This window comes from Canis aureus, chromosome 8 (assembly GCF_053574225.1).
Source record: "Canis aureus isolate CA01 chromosome 8, VMU_Caureus_v.1.0, whole genome shotgun sequence".
Taxonomy (NCBI): Eukaryota; Metazoa; Chordata; class Mammalia; order Carnivora; family Canidae; genus Canis; species Canis aureus.
The window spans coordinates 15,121,009-15,145,923 of NC_135618.1; the positions used below are offsets into that span (position 1 = coordinate 15,121,009).

General features: G+C 39.0%; 1 protein-coding gene across 10 annotated transcripts in view; it reads right to left on the reverse strand.

The window, feature by feature from the left end:
* The window catches only part of LOC144318365 (uncharacterized), a 97,755-nt gene that overhangs the window by 66,546 nt on the left and 6,294 nt on the right, over nt 1-24,915 (reverse strand). For 6 of the 10 annotated variants that reach the window (XR_013384230.1, XR_013384231.1, XR_013384233.1 and 3 more), the window contains one exon: nt 6,677-6,900. The exons of the other annotated variants lie outside the window; for them this stretch is intronic. The gene's annotated coding sequence lies outside the window, so the exon portion shown is untranslated. The remainder of the gene's footprint in view (nt 1-6,676; nt 6,901-24,915) is intronic. 10 annotated transcript variants of the gene reach the window in all.

A 24,915-nucleotide genomic window follows, 5' to 3' on the forward strand; every position in this document is an offset into this window, starting at 1 on the left:
TGTACTCTGGGGACTGAGTTAGACCCACAGTGACACTCAATCTCTGCCCTCACCCATTTCAGAAGGTCCAGCTTAAACCCTTTCCAAGCCCCTCCAAAGAGAACTTTGGCATTGTGATCAAGAAAAAAGCGACCAGAGTACCGGACCCAGTTACTACTTGTGCAGTTGTAAGTTATATTAATGCCCTTATCTGAAAAATGGGACTACGAACAGTACCTGTATCTCCGGCTGTGTGAGCGCTCGGTGTGGAAATGTGCACTGGGGATACAGGTCCCCATCTTTATTTAAGTGGCAACAGCCAGAAGCCACTCCAATTGTTCACGTTACAGATAGGAAGATCTAGAGATGTTAAGATCTAGCCATAGGTCACACAGTGAGTTCATTTCAAAGTCTGGATTAGAATCTAAATCCTGATTCCTGATTACAGCATTTTTGCACTAAACACACTCTGCTTCCATGGGGCTTTTGCAAATATTCTCCTGCACTGATTTTGCCTGTTTCTGAACATCAGCTGCATTTTCAACCGGTACTATCAGGATAGCACTTGAATGCTCTCAGACAATAAATCTGTTCCCTCAACTACATAATAAGTTCCTGGAAGTGACAGCAGAGGTTTCAAATGTCTTCTATCTGTCCCAAGGTGTCTGTTCAAGTGTGGGGCATGTAATATTGTTAATTGATTGATAGAGTGGTTTCTTTAGGAAGAGGTTTTCCTCTGAGTAGAATGTTACAGGGAGGAAGATACTGACCAGCTGTTAGGTCCGCAGAAGATTCAATTAGAGGAAATGGGTTTTGAACATGCCCAAAGAGACACATAAAAAATTAACTGCAAGGGAATTTAAACACAGAATAATGGAACAAGGCAGGCAGAGGGTTCTCTCCTGTGTAAATGTTTTAAAAATAGACAGTCTATTTTTAGACAAAAATAGGTTAACACAGCCATTGGTTCCTAACATGTAAACCTCAAATGTTGTAGAGTTACTGCAAAGAATCTTCAGGGGCTGGGATGCCTGGGTGGCTCAGCGGTTGAGCATTTGCCTTTAGCACAGGGCATGATCCTAGAGTCCCATGATCGAGTCCCACATTGGGCTCCCTGCAAGGAGCCTGCTTCTCCCTCTGCCTGTGTCTCTGCCTCTCTCTCTCTCTCTCTCTCTCTCTCTCTCTCTCTCTCTGTATCTCATGAATAAATAAATAAAATTTAAAAAAAATCTCTTCAGGGGCACTTGGGTAGCTCAGTTGACTTTGGCTTGGGTCATGATTTGGGGGTCTTGGGATAGAACTTTGCACTCAGCGGGAGTCTGCTTGTCCCTCTGCCTCCCCCTGCTTATGCTGTCTCTGAAATAAATAAAATCTTAAAAAAAAAAAAGAATCTGCAGATTTACACATCAGACTTTGTAAATAAGTGCCTTGCACCTCTATACAATATTTCTCCCCAAATGCATATGCAGTCTATTGTGGTTTAATAAAATACAAATCCTCTAAAGGCTCTGTGGATTGGGCTGTAATGATTGTCCATTACATATATTTTTAATCAATCAATGAAATAGTGGCTAACATTTATTGAGCATTTACAGTGTGGCAGGCATAGTACTAACCATGTTATAGAAATTATGTTGTTTGCCTCTTATTAGCACCCTGAAGGGAGGTACAATTATTATCCCCATTTTACACAAGAAACAGATTTGTAGAATTTAAGTAACTCAACCCTTTGGTTTTACTGGTAGTGAATAATGGAGCTGGAATCAGACTCCAAAGCTTGTGGTTCTACCCTTTGTTAGGCCACTATCTAATTGATGGATGTAAAACATTATACTTATTGTCATCCTTGTAGGAAGTGGATGTCTATCCCTGAAATCTTATGTTTAAAAAAAGATCCTCTTATCTTCAATGGTTGGTTACATCACAAAATGGAAGCTAAAAGTGGCTCCAGAATAATTAGTTTCTGTGACTTTAGGTAAGCCAGGTGTTTAGAACTAAGGGATTCGACTGGTCTCTAGATACACTCCAAGCAAGAAATTCTATTATTCCATAATTAAACTCAGCATTTCTCAAAATAGATTCTGTAAAGTCTGCTCCCAAAGGACACTACATAGAAAAAGGTTTTCACAGTCCAACAGTTGGAGAAACACCATAAACTCAAGAACCATCCATACACAAAAGAGCGTATCTTCTTTTGAGAACCCACGGTTACACCTTCACATATTAAAATCTCTGAGACATCCTGCAGAGCACTGGATTACACAAAATTAAACATGTTCTCTTTTTGTAGCACTTCTCAACAAAGAAACCTTTTTCATTCTGTGTAACCCAGAGTACCCTAAAAATATCTGGGCATCAATCTCCTCTGTACATAATAACTATTCCATGAAACTAGTTCCAAGACCATTCATAGGTTATAAGCCAACTTTGGCAGTTAAAACATTTCTGTACTAACGAGGCAGGCTATAAAAGGTGACCTTTTCAATCTTCCCCAAACTGTTATTCTGTTGTGGTGTTGGCTTCCAGAAAGCTATTTCCTCTAAGCACCACACAGCTCAGTAATTTTTGTTTGTTTCTCTTCAAGCGTGGAATGAAATTTTTATGATACTCTGAAGATTATATTCCTCTATTCTTCAAAATCTACTCTAGTCTAATGGTTCTCAAACTTTACCATCATCAGAATCACCTGGAGAGTGTGTTAAAACAAGGATTGCTGAGTCTGCCTCAGAGTTTCTCATTCAGAGAATGAATTTCTCATCTGGAATGAGGATGAAGAATTTACAGGACTAACAAGTTCCCAGGTGGTGCCAATGTTGCTGGTCTGGGGCCTACACCACTCATCTAGACCTCTTCTATGAGGTTTAGACCTTGAAGTAGAGAACATGAAAGATATTCGGTCTCTGCTTCCATCATCAATACCTGTTATCTTTTCTCTTGCTTCTGTAAGTTTGAATATTTAGCCACATATCGATGGCATTTTCTTTGTATTTCACATTTTCTACTTGCAAGTTGCAAAAGCTTCAGGAATCAAAGATGAAGAAAGGAGTTGGGAAACAGAGAGTATCTTTGATCAAGCTTTAATAGAAGATGATATTAATATATTTAAGAGCTAAATCTCTTATTTCTCATTTAATTATATGGATAAGATGTCAGCAGAGTGAACTTTTTCTCATCTCCTTGGAGGAATGATTAAGTAGTGTTTTGTAAATATAGGCAAGTTTTACATTTCTGACATCTGGGCTGGGTCTCTATTCACTGGAACCTGCAGACCTTTATTTTGAGAACTTTAGTTTCTCTAATAGAAATTTTTATGATGCTAAAGAAGCTTTAGAATCAAGGGACCCTTTAAAATAATGGTGACTATAAATGTAGCTACAGAATCACAAAATTGGCACTGCCTGGTATAATAGATGTGTTCCTCAAAAATTGCAAGTCAAATTACTGTCAGTTGGATCCTATTTACATATTTATATTTTCTAATTTTAGATGCACCCAACTGACACTGTTTCCTAACTCCTCAGTGTGAAGCTTCGGATTCTCTTGCCCTCTCCAGCCCTACTGACCTGTCAAGGAAAAGAGGACAGAAATCAATCTTTCTTGCACATCTTCTAGAGGCTACCTCATTTTCATCTGTATCAAACCTCTGACAGGGTCTTGATCCTGAGAGACGCCGAGGCCTGGAAAGGGTCCAGTCACCTAATGTTGCCTAAGTGGAAACTTAGGCAACATTAGGACATAAGCCAGGGAGACCAAACCAGAGTCCCCTCTCCCTTCACCACTCCTTACCAACTTCACCCGCTTCAAATCCCTAATGATCCTTTGATGAAACAGGGGAGCTCCTTCTTTAAAGGGCAGTGTAGGGGAGAATCGGTTGGCATTGGGATAAATTACCCATAATCCATATGCTTTAAAATAATCATTTTTTAAAAAGCCTTTATTTATTTATTTGAGAGAGAGAGCAGAGCTGAGTGGAGGGGTAGAGGGAGAAGCAGACTCTCTGCTGAGCAGGGAGCCCAATGCAGGGACTCGATCCCAGGACCCGAGCCAAAGGCAGATGCTTAACAACTGAGCCACCCAAGTGTCCTAAAATGATCATTTTCACATATGAGTCACCTCGGAGGTAAAAACACCTGAATGTGAGATTAAGGAAGGGAGAAGGGGGGTGCTAACTAATGGATAAAATGAAATCAAAAAGTTTCTCTCAGAAGGAGACCAAGCATTAGAGCTTTATAGACAGTTGTTTAATAAGCCCAGCAAACAACCCAAGGGGTAATAAGGAGGGTAGAATGTCAAAGTTCTCCAGGAGGGCGTTCACGGTAAATCTGGGCCTTAAGAAGGCGCACATGGCACTGCTAGCTAGAATGAAAACACCGCCACCACCAACTGGTGAGCACTGCCTTGGTTACATAAAGCAGTTCATGGCAGGGTTCTTGGGGAAAGGGAAAACATCCCATTTACCCTGGCTCAGAAACTACCCAGACTCTGAAACCCTGTGCAAACAAAATTCTCGCAAGTAAGCTGAGCTCTGCCCACAGAGCATTCTTTAGGGCTTAGTATATGTGGAAGCTGAGTTCCCCACTATTATCCTATGTCAGGAAGGATTTTATGAATGTGTGACCTTAGGTTTTAAAAGGAGACCACAGAAGTTGACAATGACCTAAACTACCTGTGAATGTCAGCCTTTCAGAGAAAAGAATGTTATTGATGAATCCAGGAGACTACACAGGGCTGCTCCACAATTCTGAAACCCGGCAAGAAATTGCCCATTTTAATAGTTACTGGGGTGTGAAAGGTACCGCGACTGGGCTGTTCATGATACCTCTGGGAAACTGTTTGTTAGGAATAAACAAGGTTTGTGAATAGAGCTCTACTACTTTGGGAGCCGCTGGCTTTCTGTGGTTGATTTTCTAGATTACTTCGGTAACCTATGTCAACAGAAACTGAGCTTCTTAGGAGCAAAGCGAAACACCACTGTTCTGCATAGAATAGTACCAACTACTTGCTCATTGCGTGTTGGGATTTGCATTTCTAGATCAGAAACACAGACTGACATATACAACATTTACATTAACAAGAGTCAAATGAAGTTCCCACTTTCCTTCCTTCAGGTAACATTTACTGACTACCTAATTCTATGAGAGATGCTACTGATACAAGGATAAGACACAGTCTGTTCCCTCAAAGGCCTCGATTTAATCTATAAAATGTACATGAGATGCACATGACACTATAAAAGGACAGGTGTTAAGATAGAAGCCAGAGTATCATGGAGACCAGAAGGTAGCAGCCTAGTGCATCATGCTTCACAGAGGTGATGTTTCATTTGGGTATGAACTGATGACTAGGAATTTGCCTGGTGGAGAAAGGGTGATAGAAAGAATTCTTTAGGCAGAGAGAAAATCATATGCAGAGATGTGACCGTGAGATAGGCCACAGCATGCCAGGGAAGGATAAGAAACTCGTGGCCCTGGCCAAGAGTTTGAGGGAATGAGGGGAGAAACAGCAGAAAAGTCTAGACCTTTTTAGCTAGGGCAAGAGTGTGAGGTGATAATGGGAAATTGATGGCAGGTCTTGCAAGGCTGCTGAGGCATAGATTCACTAGGATGGTGGAGGGTGAGTGGGATGAAATCCCAAGGGGATGACTAGTCCTACAAACTATCTAATCTAATCACATGTAGGCAAGCCTTTGCTGACAGAAAGTCCAAGCATAGTGATGGACTGTAACAGTTAAAGCCCCCATTTCTGGTGAAAGAGTCACTATTACTATTTCTCTCATAGATCAAGAGAGAAAGAAAGCCATCTCCTTTCCTTTCAAAAGGATACTATACACTGTAGGATACTATTCTACACACGCCGGCCATCGTTCCCCGCACCCCCAAATCTCACCTCTCCACACTGCTGTCACAGTCATCTTCCTAAAACACAGCTTTAAACCTGGCCTCTCAGCAGCTATAGAATCTGAAGCTCAAACTCTTTAGCAGTCCTAGCTTCTCCTCACACAAAATGCCTTTCTACACTTCTGTGGTTTTGCTCACGTGGGAATGATATACCTTTCTCCACTGCTCTCAATCTGTCAAGATTCTTTTCTAAAGATTTTTTAAAAAAATATTTATTCATGAGAGACACAGAGAGAGGCAGAGACACAGGCAGAGGGAGAAGCAGGCCCCTGTGGGGAGCCCGATGCGGGACTCGATCCCGGGAGCCCAGGATCACACCCTGAGCCGAAGGCAGACGCTCAACCGCTGAGCCACCCAGGCGTCCCTCAATCTGTCAAAATTCTATTTTTCTATCAAAGTCCACCAGAATGGCCACCTCCTCAAGGAAGCTTCCCTTATTGTTCTCATCATGAATAGTCCTTCCTCTGTGACCCAAACCAGCCGAGCACCTTCTTACTCTGCCTTGTCTTGTAGGTAGTCTTTGGGAAGTTCTTTGGAGGAAGGCATTTCAATTAGATAGAAGGAAAACAAGGGAGGGAAGAAGGCTGACTTCTGAGTAGACATAGTAACTGAGTCCTAGGCCAGTATCAGGTATTCAGAGGCAGGGGAGCAATAAGTGAGACACAGAGGCTAAGGTGGAAGACTGCATTTTCCCACGATGGCTGCAGAAATGTGTCCCAAGCTCTCCTAAAATGTGACCTCCCATCTAAAAAGGGAGCCCGTTTCCCTCCTCTTGAATCTGAGACGGCCTTAGTACTCACATGCAACCCGCAGAATGCTGCAGAGGTAATGCTTCGATGGCTAGGTCAGGAAAGGCCACGTAGCTTCCTCCTGGTTCTATTGGGATGCTTGCTCCACCTCCAGATAAGATGTCCTCTCAACCAGCCCCTCTGCCAGCTGAGTACCAGTGAATAACTTCAGCCATCACAAAAGGAGCAGAAAAATCTCCCAGCGAAGTCTTGTCTAAATTCCTGACTTCCAGAATCTATGAGACATAATTTAATGGATACTGTTTTTGTTTGTTTGTTTGTTTTTAAGTTTTTATTTAAATTCCAGTTAGTTAACATAAAATATATTAGTTTTAGGTATAATGGGAACTGTTTTAAGTTACAAAGTTGTTTTTTTTTAAGATTTTATTTATTTATTCATGAGAGACAGAGAGAGAGAGAGGCAGAGAACAGGCAGAGGGAGAAGCAGGCTCCATGCAGGGAGTCCAACGTGGGACTCAATCCTGGATCCCCAGGATCACACCCTGGGCTGAAGTCGGCACTAAACCACTGAACCATCCAGGCTGCCCAAGTTACAAAGTTTTAGAGTTGTTTGGTATACAGTAGTAATACCAGAAAAGCAGGGAATAAATCTGGACCCTGCCTTCTATTCTGAAAGCTGATTAGTCTTCTGAAAGAGTAGTAATCACTGGTCACTTCAAGATGAAAGTTTCTAGAGTCTCCTGGAAACACTTAGGATGCTTGGTGAGAACCACTGAATAACTTGGGTCTTAACTGTGAACATGAGGCCAGAAGCCACTGGGGCTGCAGAGGCTCCCAGCAAAGGGCTATGTTATTGATATGACCAGTTGAAGGTATCCCATCATAGGTCTAGAGAAGCTCACTGCACTTTATCAAAACACAAATCAGAGGGTAGAGGTAGGAGATGAGTCTTTGTGCTTGGCAGATGGTAGAGAGTAGATGCTCGATAAATACCCATTGCACGGATTGACTGAATCCAGGGACTGGCAGCAATACTCGTGGGACTGTTTCCTGAGAGGCAATGGGCAACTGAGGCATCATAGGTTTCCCTAATGACCTGTAATTGGAAATAGGATGCAGATCTGGGTTCTCTTTTTGAGGCACTGGGTCAGAGGCTCACAGGTTGGAGGGCTGGGGCCAGCTGGCGGGACTCTGTGTGAAGCGACTTTCTGAGAAATCTGGCTGGGGCTTGCATGTCTTGTCCTCATCATGTAACCCAGGCCTCTGTGCCTACTGCGAGCATCTTCACTTGAACGTTCCACTTGTTGCTCACATAGTACTTCTATCCCTCTTCCCACTGTTCTGTGGAACTCACTAGCTAAGTAATAACACCTACAGATCTCCCTGTTCATAATAGTTTTCAACCATTATCCTGAGCACTAAGTGAAACATCCCTCTTTTCTGAGCTTACAATAGCTTCTTTTTCCTAAAGACCATATTTAAGATCTCTCACACTGATTTAAACCTATTAATGCCTAAAGGAGAGGCTGACTCCAGACCCAGGTACAGGCCCTTATAGTTATCCTGAAAAGGAAATGGTGAGATTTCTGATCTCTGAAGCAGCTTTCTTCTACTAGAAGGGAGCTGAATCATGTCCTATCTTTTCAGAAGACCTATCATATTCTTATTCAAAATATTTCTGAAGCCATAATTCTGATTGAGAATGTATTTTAAGCTAGATTTTTACAAAAGTCAGATTTTGTGGTGGTTTTCAAATAGCTGGAAATTTTATTAGCCCAATATCTTATTTTCATTAAATCAACAAACTACATAATTTTCAAGATCATAACTGTACATTTCCTTCACAGAAACATTAGGAATCCCAGTTTCCTGGAGAAATCTCAATTTTCTTTCTTTTTTTTTTTTTTTTTAGAATAAAGTCAGAGATTTGTTAACTGCAACTAAAATGTTAAACAAAAGGGCCTTTCACTCATGGATTCAGGCTAAGAAAGCCTCGAATCAAACCAATGGAGAAATTGACTTTAAGACCCTATAGAATTGATTGTTTTGGGGTCACTTTTGGTTTGAGGAGACTAATGAAGCCTGATCTCTCAACAGGAGTTGGGGTTAGTGTCCTGTCAGCTATCATGAATCGCTGCAGTACCCCAAATTGCCTGTCTTGAGTCAAGACACTGTTTTCACGTGTTTCTCAATGTCCTTGACTAGCGGCATACATGTTAATTAGTCTATTAGCAGACTAATGCGTGTTGATGAATATGTACATTACTATTTAAATATTTAAAAGGGGTTGCTAAATCACTTTTAAAATGTGATATTATGCTCAATTATGCAGTCATTTGAAGCTAAATTCTTAAAATCAAGCAGTGTGTTTTTCAATGGTTTATCTGCCTCGTTGTACCCTTAATTCCCTTGAGGGCAGGCTCTGGGTATGATTCACCTCTGAATGCATCTAGGTGCCTGGCACAGTGCCTTGCACACTAGAGTGAAGTAAATAGTTTTGCAATGAATAAAAAGAAGCCTCCTTGAATAGGAAAGGGTGGATTCCACCCAAACGCACAGACTGATTCCCTGACACCCATGTGGTTTAAAAGGAATATGTGTACAGTGCTGTATAATTTGCAAGCACCTCCACACATATATTGTCTCTGAACCAAGTGCCAACAAGCTCATTTTACTGTTGAAACTGACTTTTAGAGAGATTATGGGACTCACCCCAAATGTTCTGATTCTCTAGTTTATGAAATTAGAAAACAACTACACCCCCTTCACACACACAAATACAATCATCTGTCAAAGTTCATGCAAAAGAGTTCTGTCTTTTCAACCTTGTCTTAACCTACCCACCTCATTATCACCAAATAATTGTATATATATTGTATTATATATACAAGGGCAGAGCATTGGACAGCATATCGAAAATATCAGTTTCTTCCATTGCAGCCAATACTCCCACACCCCATCCGCACAGAACACAAACAGTGGCTGCTGGAATCTGACGTGCCTGAACCCACCTACCCAATGTGTAGCGCGTGCACATAAAATTTAGTGCTTGGCTTTGCAAATAATTAATCATTAGGTAAATGTGGGGAGACAATAAAATAAAGAAATCTATGTCAAGTGGTAAAATACAAAGATCTGGTCCAGAATACAGCTGAAATGAAATCTTCTTGATCAGAATGCTTTGACTTTACTCAGAATATTAGGAATATAGCAGTTAACATAAAATTCTTCAAAAAGTGACTTATTTTGACATGTTTTAAAGTATTATTTAAATATACTTTTCATCAAGATGATTTAAAGGCAGTCAGCTCCCAGGGGAGAAAAATCTGCTCACCATCCTGCTACTCCCTGCAGTTCCACAAATGGGGTGCGAGTGGCAGGAGGGGGAGAGGCACTCTGGGGAGTGTTGCCTCCCCCTCTAGTGAATCAAAGCCAAAAAAGGTTCCTCACTGCTGCTGGTTCTTTGATCTCTTGCTCTCTATTTTTAGATCTCTTCTGTCCAATATCCTCTGCCCCACTGCCATGACCTTTCATGACACACTTCTCCTTGTGGTTATTTTTGGGCTCATATTCCTTTCCCAAAGTATTACTACAGCCAGAATTAATGTATGAGGTAGATCAGCACAAGTCCTTGCTTGAAAAAGTACCTAAAGCACATGTTCCCACAGAAGGGTGAGAGAGCTGGTGTACAAAGGACAGACACATCATCCACATTTTTAGTCATCAAAGCATTCTACGAGGACTTCTTAATGGAGTAGGTACCTCAACCTCAAAAGACAGCATTATCTACATACAGAATCTGGGCACGTGGGTTTACAAAATGTGTCCAGCACAGCTACGAGGTTATAAGCATGTGTGTGTGTGTGCCTGTGTGTGTGTGTGTGTGTATGTGTTGTCTAAAGAGTAGAGAAAAAGGAGACAATCATAAAGAAAATATAGGATTTATCACCACAGGCTTCTTTTTCAGACTTTACCTCTCCTCAAATCTATAAACCACAATGAGGCAAGGGCAGAGATCAAGCATGCTTTGACTGTTCAGTAGCCCTTAGAAACGTATTTCTACACAGAAGTTTTAAAAGAAGAACACAAGTTGTCTCACCAGAAATAAGAATGACACATAGATCCAGGGGAAAAATCCTTCCTCGGTGAAGACAAAGAGTATTTTTTGTGTTCATCGCTATATTTCCCATGTCAAATACAGTGTTAGGCAACTATATTAATAAGACAATTTGATATAACAACAGCTGATCTTTATTGAGCATCAACTATACAGCTTTGTGACAAACACTGTTCTTCAAATCTGCATAAATTAAATCACTGAACGCTACAATAAATCTATGAGTATGTACTTGTATTGTCCCCATTTGAGAGATGATGATACTTAAGTGTAAAGAGGCTAGATATCTTGTCTCACATCAAACAGCTCTTAAAGTGAAAGAGTCAGAATTCAACACCACACACATTGGGTTCTAGAGGTTATGCTCAGAGAGCAAAGAAATGTGTTTTCTCTATAAGGAATTTGAAGAGCTAAAGTTACTCTGTATCATGGGATGAACGGTGTCCTCCCCAAATTCACATGTTGATGTCCTAACCCCCAGTACTCATAAAGTGACTATATTTAGAAATATAAAGATGCAATTAAGTAAATAATTTAAAATGAAGTCATTAGGGGCTCTTGGGGGTGGCTCAGTTGGTTAAGTGTCTGCCTTGAGCTCAAGTCATAATCCCAGGGTTCTGGATTGAGCCCCATGTCAAACTCCCTGCCCTGCATGGAGCCCACTTCTCCCTCTCCCCCCACCTGTCGCTCTCTCTACTTGTGCTCTCTCCCTCTCTGTCAAATAAGTAAATAAAATCTTAAAAACAAACAAACAAATAAATAAATAAATAAATAAAATTAAGTCATTAGTGTGGGCCCTAATTCAATATGTCTGGTGTCCTTATGAGAAGAAATTTGGACACAGGCACATACAAAGTAAGGATCAGATGAAGAACAGGGAGATGGACATCTGCAAACTAAGGGAAGATGTCTCAGAAGAAACAAACCCTGGGGATCCCCAGGTGGCGCAGCGGTTTGGCGCCTGCCTTTGGCCCAGGGAGCGATCCTGGAGACCCGGGATCGAATCCCATGTTGGGCTCCCGGTGCATGGAGCCTGCTTCTCCCTCTGCCTGTGTCTCTGCTTCTCTCTCTCTCTCTCTCTCTGTGACTATCATAAATAACTGGAAAAAAAAAAAAAAAAAAAGAAAGAAACCCTGGCAGCACATGGATCTTGGACTTCAGCCTCCAGAACTGTAAGAGAATAAATTTCTATCGTTTCAACCAACTAATCTGTGATCTTTTCTTATGGCAATCCTAGCAAATGCATACATTCAGTGTTTTATTTTTTTTTATTTTTTTTATTTTTTTCATTCAGTGTTTTAAAGGGTAAGATGGGAGACAAGGAAAATGCATTTGGTCCAAATTAGTCAAAACAAATAAAACCAATCCAAAACAGAGAGTTGGCCAATTACATAACTTTTATAAATTCACAATTAGGTGGGAGGACCTGTCAGGACATTCCTTTCGATAGCTCAGATAGCTTCATTATTAGAGGATTCCTGATGAATACATGTACTAAAAGATGTGACTCCAGTTCTAGTTTGTTGGGGGCATTTTTTTTTTTTTAAAGATTGTATTTATTTATCCATGAGAGACACAGAGAGAGAGGCAGAGACATAGGCAGAAAGAGAAGCAGGCTCCCTACGGGGAGCCCAATGCAAGACTTGATCCCAGGACCCCGGGATCACAACCTGAGCCAAAGGCAGACAGTCAACCATTAAGCCACCCAGGTGTCCCAGGGCATATGGTTTCCATGTGGGCAGACTTTCTTGCTCTTAAGTATTTCCATGTTTGGAATAATCCATTTATCAGATACCTTACAATTTAGAGTAGTTTTTAGTATCAAAGTTATACTAAAAAAATGAGAATATAAAAATCTCTCACAATGCCATTATCCATGGATAAATGCTATTAACAAAGAATATATATGATCTGGGGATCCCTGGGTGGCGCAGTGGTTTGGCGCCTGCCTTTGGCCCAGGGCACGATCCTGGAGACCCGGGATCGAATCCCACATCGGGCTCCCGGTGCATGGGGCCTGCTTCTCCCTCTGCCTGTGTCTCTGCCTCTCTCTCTCTCTGTGACTATCATAAAAAAAAAAAAAATTAAAAAAAAATTTAAAAAAAATTTAAAAAAATTAAAAAAATTAAAAAAAAGAATATATATGATCTTTATTTAATAGTAAGATCTTGATGTATATCAACTTTTTTATTCTACCTTTGTTTTATTGACATTAGTTTGAGAGTTCTTCCCCCAGGTTATTAAGTAGTTTTCAAAAAACATGATCCTAATGACTGCATGATAGTCCTTCCAAGAGACTATATCATTATTTATTAAACATCACACTCAATGCTAGCAAGGATACTGTGAGGCAAATGTGACAAGCACTACACCAGGGAAACACTGGGCAAAGATACTGTGAAACAGGCATTCTCCCAAACTGCTGGTGAAGGTATAAAACATTATGATCTGTGAAGTTTGACATCATATATCAATATTATTAGAATAATTCACACCCACTGCTCCAGCAATGAAAAGCAAAAGAAAAGCATTTGTGTCAACCATCACCTTCTCAGTGAGGCCATCGTGACCAGCTTCTTTTAAACTGCATCCCTGATTTTTGATTTTGACTAGTAGAGAGACATCAATGACATTCTAGATCATTTGGTACAGACAGAGTAGAGTCACATCTTAGTAGAAGGCAACTCTATACCTGCCTTAGAAAGTATAAGGCCTTAAATGAATCAAACTAATCTGCATGTAACTTAACTACTTGCCGAAAACAAAGACTCTAAACTATTAAAGACAGAAAATACAGAAACTCAACAACATATTTATAGTACTCAGCTTCCAATAGAAAATTGCTAGACATGACAAGAAGCAGGAAAATGTGATTCAGAATCAGGAGAAAAACTAATCAATAGAAACAGACCTAAGAACGCCAGAGATAATGATGCTAGAAGATAACATTAAAACAACTATTATAACTATGTACAAGTATTTAAGGAAAACATAAATATAATGAGAAGTGGAAGATATCTTTAAAAGAACCAAATAGAACTTCTAGGGATGAAGAATGTACTATCTGAAATAAAAATTTCACTGATGAGGTTAACAACAAATAGGACGTGGCAGAAGGAAAAAAATTGATGAATTTGAGGGTACAGCAATTTAAAATATATCCAAAATTAAGCCCTAGTTGAAAAAAAGACTAAAAAGAAAGAAAGAAAGAAAGAAATGAACAGAAGCTTCATGACTTTTGAAATAACAGCAAGCAGTCTAATAGCCATGAAATTGAAGTCCTAGGAGAGGAAAGGAAAACAGATAAATATGTAAAGGCGTTATAGTGAGAAATTTCCCAAATTTGACAAAGACTATAAGCCCCCAGAAAGAAAGAAATTTGATGATTTCAAGCAGGATAAAAACAAAAAAATAACAGCACCAAGGCACATGATTACCGAACTGTTGAAGATCAACAATAAAGAGAATATATTAAAACCAGCCAGAAGAAAAGACGGATTACCTAGAGGCAACAAAAATAAGAATGACAACTTATTTCTTTTCAGAAACATGCAAGCCAAAAGCCAATGGAATAAAATCTTTAAAGTGCCAAAGGGGGTGGGAGAAGCAAAATATTTTTCAAAAATTAAAGCAAAATAAAAACTGCCTTACATAAATAAAAGAAAGAATTTATCATCAGCACACCTGGGCTACAAAATTACATTCAAGGAAGTTTCTCCAGCAAAAGGAAAATCATATCAGATGGAAAATTGGATCTACACAAAGGAAAAATGAGTGTCAGAAATGATAAATATGTGAGTAAATATAAAGTACTTTTCTTCTCATTTTAAAATTTCTTTAAAAGACAGTTGACTTAAGTAAAAAGAATTACCAGGCATTACAGAGCTTAAAACATATATAGAAGTAAAATGTATGATGTGATAGCACAAGGATCAGAGATGGAAATGGAATTATACCATTTTAAGTTTTTTACGTATGTATGAAGCCATGTAATTGTATTTGAAGAAAGAATGGGATAAGTTTAACAATGTACATTGCAAACCCTAAAGTAATCAATTAAAAAAATGAATAGCACTAGAATGACTTTCACCTTAGAACTATACAGACAAGTTTAAAAACAGTAAGTCTTAACTATCTTGTAGAAACAAAGAATCAGTCATAACTTTTTGAATATTATTTATAAAAACCCTGTCAAACTACTACCCAAGGAATATCTTTAATTTATTTCTTAATAATAATATTAGTTTATAAACATTATATTTTTCTATTGCTTCTGTATCTTCCAGGGGGAAAAAATATTGAGCATCTTGAACTCAATTGACACATTAAAACATATATGTTCTTTGTGCAATAAAATTTGTATTTTGCTATTTTGTATTGCTAAATATCAGTTGACTTATCCTCACCGAACTTTAACAAAAAAGACAATGTGACTTTATTTCAGGAAATGTATCACAATGGTGTATATTCAGACTCCAGTGTTTGACTGCCTGGGTTCCAATCTCAGCTTTAGCAATTACTAGACATGTGACCTTGAGTATATTACTCAACATCTCCATATTTTAGTTTCCTGTAATATAGGGGAAATAGTGCCTATCTTGTAGAGTTGGTATAAAAATCAAATGACTTGGGACACCTGGGTGGCTTGAGCGTCTGCCTTCGGCTCAGGTTGTGGTCCTGCAGTCCTGAGATCAAGTCCCACATTGGGTTCCCCGTGGGGAGCCTGCTTCTCCCTCTGCCTTTGTTTCTGCCTCTCTCTCTGTGTCTCTCATGAATAAATACAGTCTTTAAAAAAAAAATCAAATGACTTAATATATTGAAAACATTTAGAAAAATACCAGGAAGATAGTAAGTACCATAAGAGTGCTATCTATTATTATTCATGAAAATTAGTAAAATGTGGATAAAGAACTAAGAGTTATTTATTTATTTATTTATTTATTTATTTATTTATTTATTTATTTATTTTTAAGAACTAAGATTTAAAGAGATAATAAATATAGGAAACGTTGTAAAGAAAATTACTTGAGAACTGGGAAAGCAAGTTTTCATTCTAGCCTATCATCATCTCTGTGGCCACAGACAGGATGTTAAACTTCTTTGGGCCTTATTCATTCATTCACTTGTTTGGGCCTTCCTTCCTCATTTCATGTTGTCATCTCTTGTACAAATATTTACTGAAAACCTACTACATTACATTGCGTTAAGTATCAAGGTATTTGTTGTCTTCAGGTTTTCTGGGGGAGAAAGTCACATAAACAGACAATTAAAACAATACAACATATATGATAATGGCAATGTCAGAATTCCCTTCCACCTCAGAAAGGCTGTGGATCCATAGGCACATGGATGATTAAATATTATCACCCTAAGGAAAGTCCCGTTAGAATGTAGACCTTTATGAGTCCTGTTCTAATTTTGAGCATGGTTCTGTCATTGATTATATTAGCTCATGGAATTAAAATTTATTAGAGATTGGATGAGTATGTGAGTGATTCCTTTCTGGCTTTCCTTTAAAAAGAATTGTAAATGGAACCAAGGGTCTGTCTATTTGACAGAATTTCTTCTAATCCCTCCAAATAATGAAGATTTAATTGACTACACATTTTAATCCTCAGGCAAGAAGCTATTTTTAAGATAACATCACAGCAGCTGATTCCTACAATTTCCAATTTGAACCCTTTTAATCCCTAATAATCCCTTTGGTTCAGGGTGAAACAGAAGACCAAAAAATATATAATGGCTTTATTTTTTTAAAGCCAATATGAGAAGTTTTAAAGCAATAATTTCATTGTATTAAGAAATCATAATTAAGGGAAGATAAATATGGAATTGATTTAGAAACCATTATAAATACTTGAGGATATCTAAAGATAAAATAATAACACAGAGTATCTTAACAGTTTCCCAGAAAGATTGGTCAGTCACCTTTGTTTCATTTAAAATATACTTTAATCAAGAAGGAGAATAGGGTGGGGCATATGTGAAATAGGTGATGGGGGCTAAAGAGTATAATTACTGTAATGAGCACTGACAGTGTACAGAGATGTTGAGTCACTATATTTGTACTACTGAAAGTAATATAACACTGTATGTTAATACACAGGAATGAAAATGTAAAAAACTTTATAAAATGTAAAAAAATAATTTAAAAAATGAAGAAGGGAATGCCTCACTGGCTCATTTGGTAGAGCATATAATTCTTGATCTTGGGGTCATGAGTTCAAGTCCTACATTGGGCATACAACTTACTTTAAAAAAAGAGAGAGCTTTTAAAAAGCAAAGAAGAATAAATATTTCCACTATGGGTTAAATTGTGTCCCCTCCAAGGATATGTTAAAGTGCTAACTCCTGGTACCTGTGACTGTGACCTTATTTGATGTAGGGTGTTGGCAGATTTTTAGGGACTGAATGCTTGAATGTTTACATCCCCCATCCCCACAAATTCATGTTGAAGCCTTGAAAATGCGGCCTATGGGACATAATTAAACCATGATGGTAGAGCCTTCATGAATGACATCAGTGCCCTTATGAGAAGAGACACAAGAGAGATGAAAACCTTTCTGTTCTCTTTGCTGTGAGGACACACTGAAGACAGTTATCTGCAAACCAGGACTAGTGCTCATCAGTTGCTCGCTAGGTCTCTTGGACTTCCCAGCCTCCAGAACTGTGAGAAATATTTTTTTTTCTTAAGCTACCCAGTCTACGATATTCTGTTACAGCACCCCAAACTAAGACATAGTCGTAATCAAGTTAAGGTGAGATTAGACTGGCCTGGGGTGGACTATAATCCAATGACTGGTGCCTCTATAAGAAGACGAAATTTAGACACAGAGATACAGCACATCAGGGAGAAGGCCATGTGAAGATGAAAGCAGAAATTGGAGTAATGTATCTAAAGCCAAGGAATACTGAGGGTTGCAGCCAACCACCAAAAGCTAAAAAAGGCAAGGAAGAGTCTTTGGAAGGAGCATGGCACTGCTGACACCTTGATTTTGGACTTTGGGCCACTAGAACTATGAGAGAACACATTTCTGTGGTTTTAAGTCATCCAGTTTGTGATACTTTGTTACGGCAGCCCTAGGGAGCCTATAAAGTTTCTTCAGCAAAATTCCAATTACAGAACTTCCATTTTCTGCTAAAATGACTATATTTACTTTCCTTCCTGCAACAAATACTAAAATCAGAAAATATGTGAAACATTTATAGACACAGGAATCAAACAGTATAGTCTAGTGATTGCTTAGAGTAGGAAAATAAGAGTTGAGACCTTTAGTTACCTCAGCTTACTTCCTGAAAAGAATATCCAGGCTGCAGTATGGGCAGGGGGACCCAGACAGAGTCCAGCAGTCCCCCTGAGTTGCTTAGAAGAGGTAGGTATTTAGAGAAGCCAAAGTGTCTAGAGAAAATAGGGCAGAGTACTTAGGGAAGCCTCAGAGATCTGAAAAGCACAGCCTTCATGTCATTAACTAATTACTGAATGGTGCGTTCAGGTGAGGAAACTATCCAAGGCTGGGGAAAGAACTGTCTAAAAGGAGCAGAGGGAAAAAAAAATAAATCAAAAAAATAAATAAATAAAAGGAGCAGAGGGAACAATTCTTGGAACACACGTAGAACTGGGAATAGTTTGTGTTTCTACCAACCAGAGTGAAAAACTTAAGTCAGGGCACAGCAGTTCAAGTACTCAGAAAGGTTTAGCCACAGTAGTGGGAAAAAATTCAGCCTAGATTAATACTGCTCTGGTCCCTAATAAAGCTTAAAAACAAGACTTGAAGGGATTCAATTGCTTCCAAGTAGCCTATGTTCCAGAACAAAATCTAAGAATAATTTAAGGAATATAAATACAGTTAGCACCCAACAAGATAAAATTCACAATGCCTGACATCCAATCAAAAATTGCCCAGCTTTCAAATAAGCAGAAAAATATGATCTCTATTGAGGAGAAAAATCATTCAGTAGAAACAGACCCAAGAACAACATATATGATAGAATTCATAGCAAAGGACATTAAAAGAGTTATTATAATTATACTCTATATATTCAACAAGGTCAAGCAGGTCATAAAAAGATGAACTCTGCTGTGTAGCTACCTGGAGATATTTTAAAGATCCAAATCAAGTTTCTTGAGTTGAAAATAGAATATCTGAGATGAAAAATATAATAAATGTAAAAAAATACAATAAATGTGATTAATGGCAGATTATATGCCTGTCATAAAAGATTAATGAACTTGAGATATAGCATTAAAAATTATCCAGGCTAAAACACATAGAGGAAAAGAAAGACTAAAAGTAAAATAGAGTCCAGTAACTTGCTAAAAACTTCAAGTGACCTACTATGGAGTCTCCTAAATGCAGAGAGGGAGTGTGATGTGAGACCAAAACATATTTGAGGAAATAAGGCTGAAAAATTTTTCCAAATTTGATGAAAATTATAAACCTATAGATCCAATAATCCCAAGCACAAGAAACATTTAAAAAAAAAAAAACTGCACAAGGCACATCATAATCAAATTGCTTAAAACTGGTGATAAAGAGGAAACTCTTAAAAGCAGCCACAGCATTGATACATAGGGAAGAATAAAGATAAGAATGTCCTAAGACATCTCATCAGAAACAACACAAGTCAGAGCAGGGAGACATCTTTTAATGAAAGAAAAGATTGGCAACATAGAAGTCCAATATCCAGGAAAAATAATTTTAAATATGGAGGTAAAAAACACAAACAAGTACAGGAAACAACGGATAAAAACTGAATAAGGTCAGTAGTCTAGTCAACAGTACTGTACTCATGTGAATTTCCCGGTTTTATCGTACTACAGTTATAAAATACCATCACTGGAGAAATGTCAGTGAAAGGTTCATGGGACTGACTCTAATATTTTTTTTTGCAACTTTCTAGAGTCTACATTATTTCAAAACTAAAAAGTTAAAAAAAGAAAATGAGACAAATTCTTTTTTAGATACACAAAAGCTGAGACAATTTATCACCAGCACACCTGCACAAGAAACAGTAAAAGAAAAGCTTCAGGGAGAAGTAGTGTCACACTGCCATAAGGTACTTATACTGTATGTGAAACAGTATAACATCACTTGAAGGCAGTCTCTGATAAATTTAAAATGTATACTGTCAGCCCTGAAGCAACCAGGAAATAAAACAACAGAGAGTTTTAGCCCATATGCCAATAAAAGGAGTAAAAAAGATTATAAAAAAAAATTCTGTCTGAAAAAGGAAGAAAAGTCGAGAAAAGGGATAAAGAATAGGTGGGAGGACAAATGAAAAACAGCAAGGTGGGAAATTAATCTTAATTGTATCAATAATCACACTAAGTATGAATGGTCTAAACAGCTTAATTAGAAGACAGAGGCTGTTACTTTGGATAAACAAGCAAAACAAGAAACACACACACACAGATTAAACACACACATAGATTAAAAATAAGAGATGAAAAAATACAACATGCTGACACTAATCAAAAGAAAGCTAGAGTTGGCAGATTTCAGAGTGAAGAGTATTACCCCCTAATAGTATTCTCTAAAGAGAATGTACTAGAGCTCTCCAAAAAGACAGAACCAATATGAGATACACACACACACACACACACACACACACACACACAGTTTAGGGGCACCTGGTGGCTCCGTTGGTTACACATACAAATCTTGGTTTCAGCTTAGGTCAGGATCTCAGGGTTGTGAGATCGAGCTCTGTGCTATGTGTGGAGCCTGCTTAAGATTCTCTCTCTCTCCCCCTCTCTCTCCCTCTGCCCCTCCCATCCTTAAAAAAAAAAGAAATTGGTTCCTAGGAGTATGGAGGCTGACACATCCCAAGATCGGCAGCTAGCAAGCTGGAGACCCAGGAGAGCTGATGGTGCAGTTCCAATCCTAAGGCCAGCAGGCTCAAGACCCAGGAAGTGCAGATGTTTCAATTCCAGTCCAAAACAGGACAAAAACTGATGTTCCCAGCTCAAAGGCACTCAGGTAGGAGGAATTTCTTCTTACTCAGTCTTTGGTCCTATTTAGGTCTTTAGCTGATTGGAGGGAACCGCCCCCCCCCCCCCACCACCACCCTGGGGAGAGCAATCCACTTTACTCTGTTTACCAATTCAAATGTTGATCTTAATCAAAAACACCCTCACAGACATACTCAGAATAATGTTTGACTAAATATCCGGATATTCCATGAGTTAGTCAAGTTGACACATAAAATTAACTATCACAGAAAGTCATTTCATAACTAGAGAGGGGTCAATTTATCAAGAGTATTTAGCAAAGCTAAATGTTTATGCACTTAATAACATGCTTAAAATATATCAAGCAAAAAACTGACAGAACTAAAAGGAAAAATAGACAAGTCCATAACTGCAGTTGGAGGTTTCAATCTTCCTCTTTTAATTATCCAAAGAATAGGTAGACAAACATCAGTGGGAATATAGAATACTTGAACATCACTATCAGACAACTTAACCTAAATAACATTTACAGAACACTCTACCACAACAGCATAAGTATTCTTTTCAAGATAGACCATATTCTGGGCCATAAAACAAATCTCGATAAATTTAAAAGATTTCCAGTCATACAGTTGATTTTCTGACCACAATTAAACCAAACTAGAAATTATAGAATGATACTTGAAAACTATCCAAATAGCTGGATCCTAAATAACCCACATTTAAATAACTCAGAAGTGAAAAAGAAATCATAAAGGAAATTATTTTTTTAAAGATTTATTTATTTATTCATGATAGAGAGAGAGAGAGAGAGAGAGAGAGGCAGAGGCACAGGCAGAGGGAAAAGCAGGCTCCATGCGGGAACCCGACGTGGGATTCGATCCCGGGACTCCAGGATCACGCCCTGGGCCAAAGGCAGGTGCCAAACCACTGAGCAACCCAGGGATCCCCATAAAGGAAATTAGAAAGTCCTTTGAACTGAATGAAAATAAAAGCAACATATCAAAATTTGTGGGATACGGTTGAAGTCCAGATTACAGAAATGTATAGCCTCAAATGCTTATAATAGAAAGAAAATCTTAAATCAGTAACTTCAGCTTCCACATTAAGAAACTTGACAAATAAGAGAAAACTAAAGCCAAAGTAAATAGAGGAAAGGAAATAACACCAGACGGCACACCACAAACAATGGTAGAATCAAATTAAACAATTCTCTAAAATGCCACCAATGTAATAGAATCCTGGCGTACAGTCCTCTTACTATGCTCTCCCTTCTTGCCCACTCCCACTGTGGTCAACCGCCTAGGAAAAAAAGCTTCACATAACTGGGTTCACCTTTAAAACTATATAACAGAATTCTTGAGAATTCACCAGGCACCATTTCAGCTAAGGCCAAAAATATAATTCACATATCCGCTAGTTATCATTAGAACACCAGAAGACATAAGTTTACCCAAAAGGCTATAAACACCTGGATAACTTATCAAAGGGAAGTAGAAAGGCATTCAAGATAAAAATATCCAACCCCTTACTAATGAGAGGTTGTCAGAGGACTCCCAAGGTTTCTGCTGATACTATATCATAAGCAGAGTCCATTAAATTCAAGCAGAGAAAAACATTGCTTGGTTCTTCCAAGTTTGCAGAGGAAGTACTGGAAGTTCCAAGAGCAACACCGTCCAGTGCAATGAGAGAACCTCACCCTTAGTATGGGTCCCTGTTCAGACAGAGATCCAGAAAAGATGGTGTACCTTTATGAAGGGATTTATTACACGGTATTTACGCACATATTATTTACGCATGCTCTCGCTGCTCTCGCCTGTGTGGCCCTCAAAGTCAGGGACCATAGCTTTGTATCCCCAAAACCTAGCACAGTGCGATCACTTATTAAATATTCTTTAAAAGGCAAGCACAAACTAAAGGGTTAAAACTCAGTGTGATAGCCTAGAGACTTAGAAAAACAAAACAAGTCTTCAGATCCAAGTTGAAATCAAAGAACAGAGGCTTATTATCGCTTTTCTGAGTTCAATTAGATTTTAAAAACATTTAAAAAATGGATTTGTTTCCAGCTTTCAGTGAGAGTTTGGGTGGGACTGGGTTTTATCTGAACCAGTCTGCCCATCCTTTTCCCACAGTGCTCTGGAAGAAAGCAGAGAGCGATGACTCACCAGTTGGCACAATTCTTAGTTCCTATGTACTGACACCAAATTGTGTTCCAAAAGAGAGGCGTTTACAAAGGATTAAAACCTGGATGCCCGGGCCCTGGAATGCAGTTCACGTTATAAGCTTTCCAACGTGGTGCTAAATTAACTGCGCTTGGTTCCAGATGGTTAATGACTCATAAGTGGAGAGGTGACTTCAAGTGGAAATTGTCTCAATCCTCAGTTTATGCCACTTCAGAAGGCTTCCCTGAGTTTGCTCCCCTTCCCACCCTTCCCTTACCCCTGTCTCATTCTGTGGCCCCAGCTTTTAGGGTTGCAAGCCCTTGAAAATAGATGGCCCAGCTATGAAAGTAGGCCCTTTCTGGTTACCTTTCCTGGCCTAAGAGGGAAGGATTTCTCTATTCAAAATAGCAGAATGATGACCAAGAAAGTGGTGAAAGCCCAGAGAAAAGAAAGATGAGTGAAATCCAGATCAATTATGATAACAAGAAAAGGAAATGAATCCATGGGAATGTCATAATTCACTATGATCTTCTCACTCCAACCCTCCATCCTTACCTTCCCCAACACAGGAGCACGTGAATGTGCACGTGCCTCAGTGCACTGGACCAATACCCTCTTCATATAGTCACCTAGCTTCCTTCCTTCTGAGTCTCCACTCTCTATATTTGCTCTTTTTCTGTTATCTTTTATTGTTACCACCTTGCCTTTATAGAGACTGTGCAGCGCTCTAGTGCAGGCTCTGACTGTACTTTCCTTCTATCTTTCAAACACAGAATCCCCAAATAATACTTGCTTCGTTATTTCTCATTAAACTCTACATCCGCTGGAGCTTGTCATCTGTCCTTAGGTAACAGAAGTCACACACATCTAAATTATTCTATACAGTGCCCAGCAAGGGGGCAAATGTAAGTGGAGATTAATGTCACCATGCTTGCTCTCGGATTATAATGATGTGGTGATGATGTCGACAAGATGGTAATGACCCCATTTACTTCAGTCTGTGCCTCCTTTTAGAAGCCAGACTCACCAGTGGTTCAAAGACTTCAACATCAATAAATCCAAAAATGCTAAGAAAAAAGAAAAGGCTGGCTCTATAAAGGTGGGACGGTAGCAATACAAGAAAACAGAAAAAAGAGCAAACACTCATAAAGGGACTGGAAACTCAGGGAGTCAGGACAGTGCAGCAGAAATGGAGAAAGGGCACAGGCTTTGGAATCAGAACTGGATTAGAATCCTTGTTTGGTCCCATTCTAACTGCCTGGTCTTGGGCAAGTTGCTTAACTTCTCTGAATCCCCCACTTCTCAAGCTTAGAAAGATGTCAAAATGTTCATCTTAGAGGATTTTCTTGAACATTACATGAGATAACCCTTAAGGCATCTGGTTCCTGTCAAGTGCCCTGTAAATGTCAGTTCCTTTCCCTCCCTTCTCAGAAAGAAGGATCCATAGTGATAGAGAATTTCCACCAGCACCCAAAGGGCTGCTCTTGTCTGTAATCAATGCATTTTGAGAGGTTCATCTTAAAATTCTCACTTTTAGGTGTTTTTCCTAATGTCTCAAGAAGATGCACATGCTTTCTGCAATTACCAGCTTCAAAGGGAATGTGTGTGTTAGTGCCTGTGCATAACTGTGCCTGAGCCCTCCCAGCCATCCAAACTTACAAACTGAACAAGTCCTCACATCTTTAAATGGTGGGACTCTAAATTAGATGTCCCTCATCTGTACTCCCAAAGCAATTTGGTTGCACTTCATGTAGAGCATAAGTCACCGTATTGTATTATCTGCACGAACAACTACATCTTCCCCAGGCTGTGAGAGCCTTGATGGCAAAGTCTAGATATTATTCCTCTTTGTGTTGCCACCTAGCACAAGGCCTGGCATACACACCGTATTTATCAGATTGACCTGAATTACCAAGCTTCTGGATCTGCAATGCTTCAGTATATATTCTGTGCTTTATAATTCCCTAGGAGCCTTTCCCAGAATCTCAGAAATTCAAGCATTGAACGCATATTATCTTTGTCCATTAAGAATTGACTGTTTAGGGGGGGCCTGGGTGGC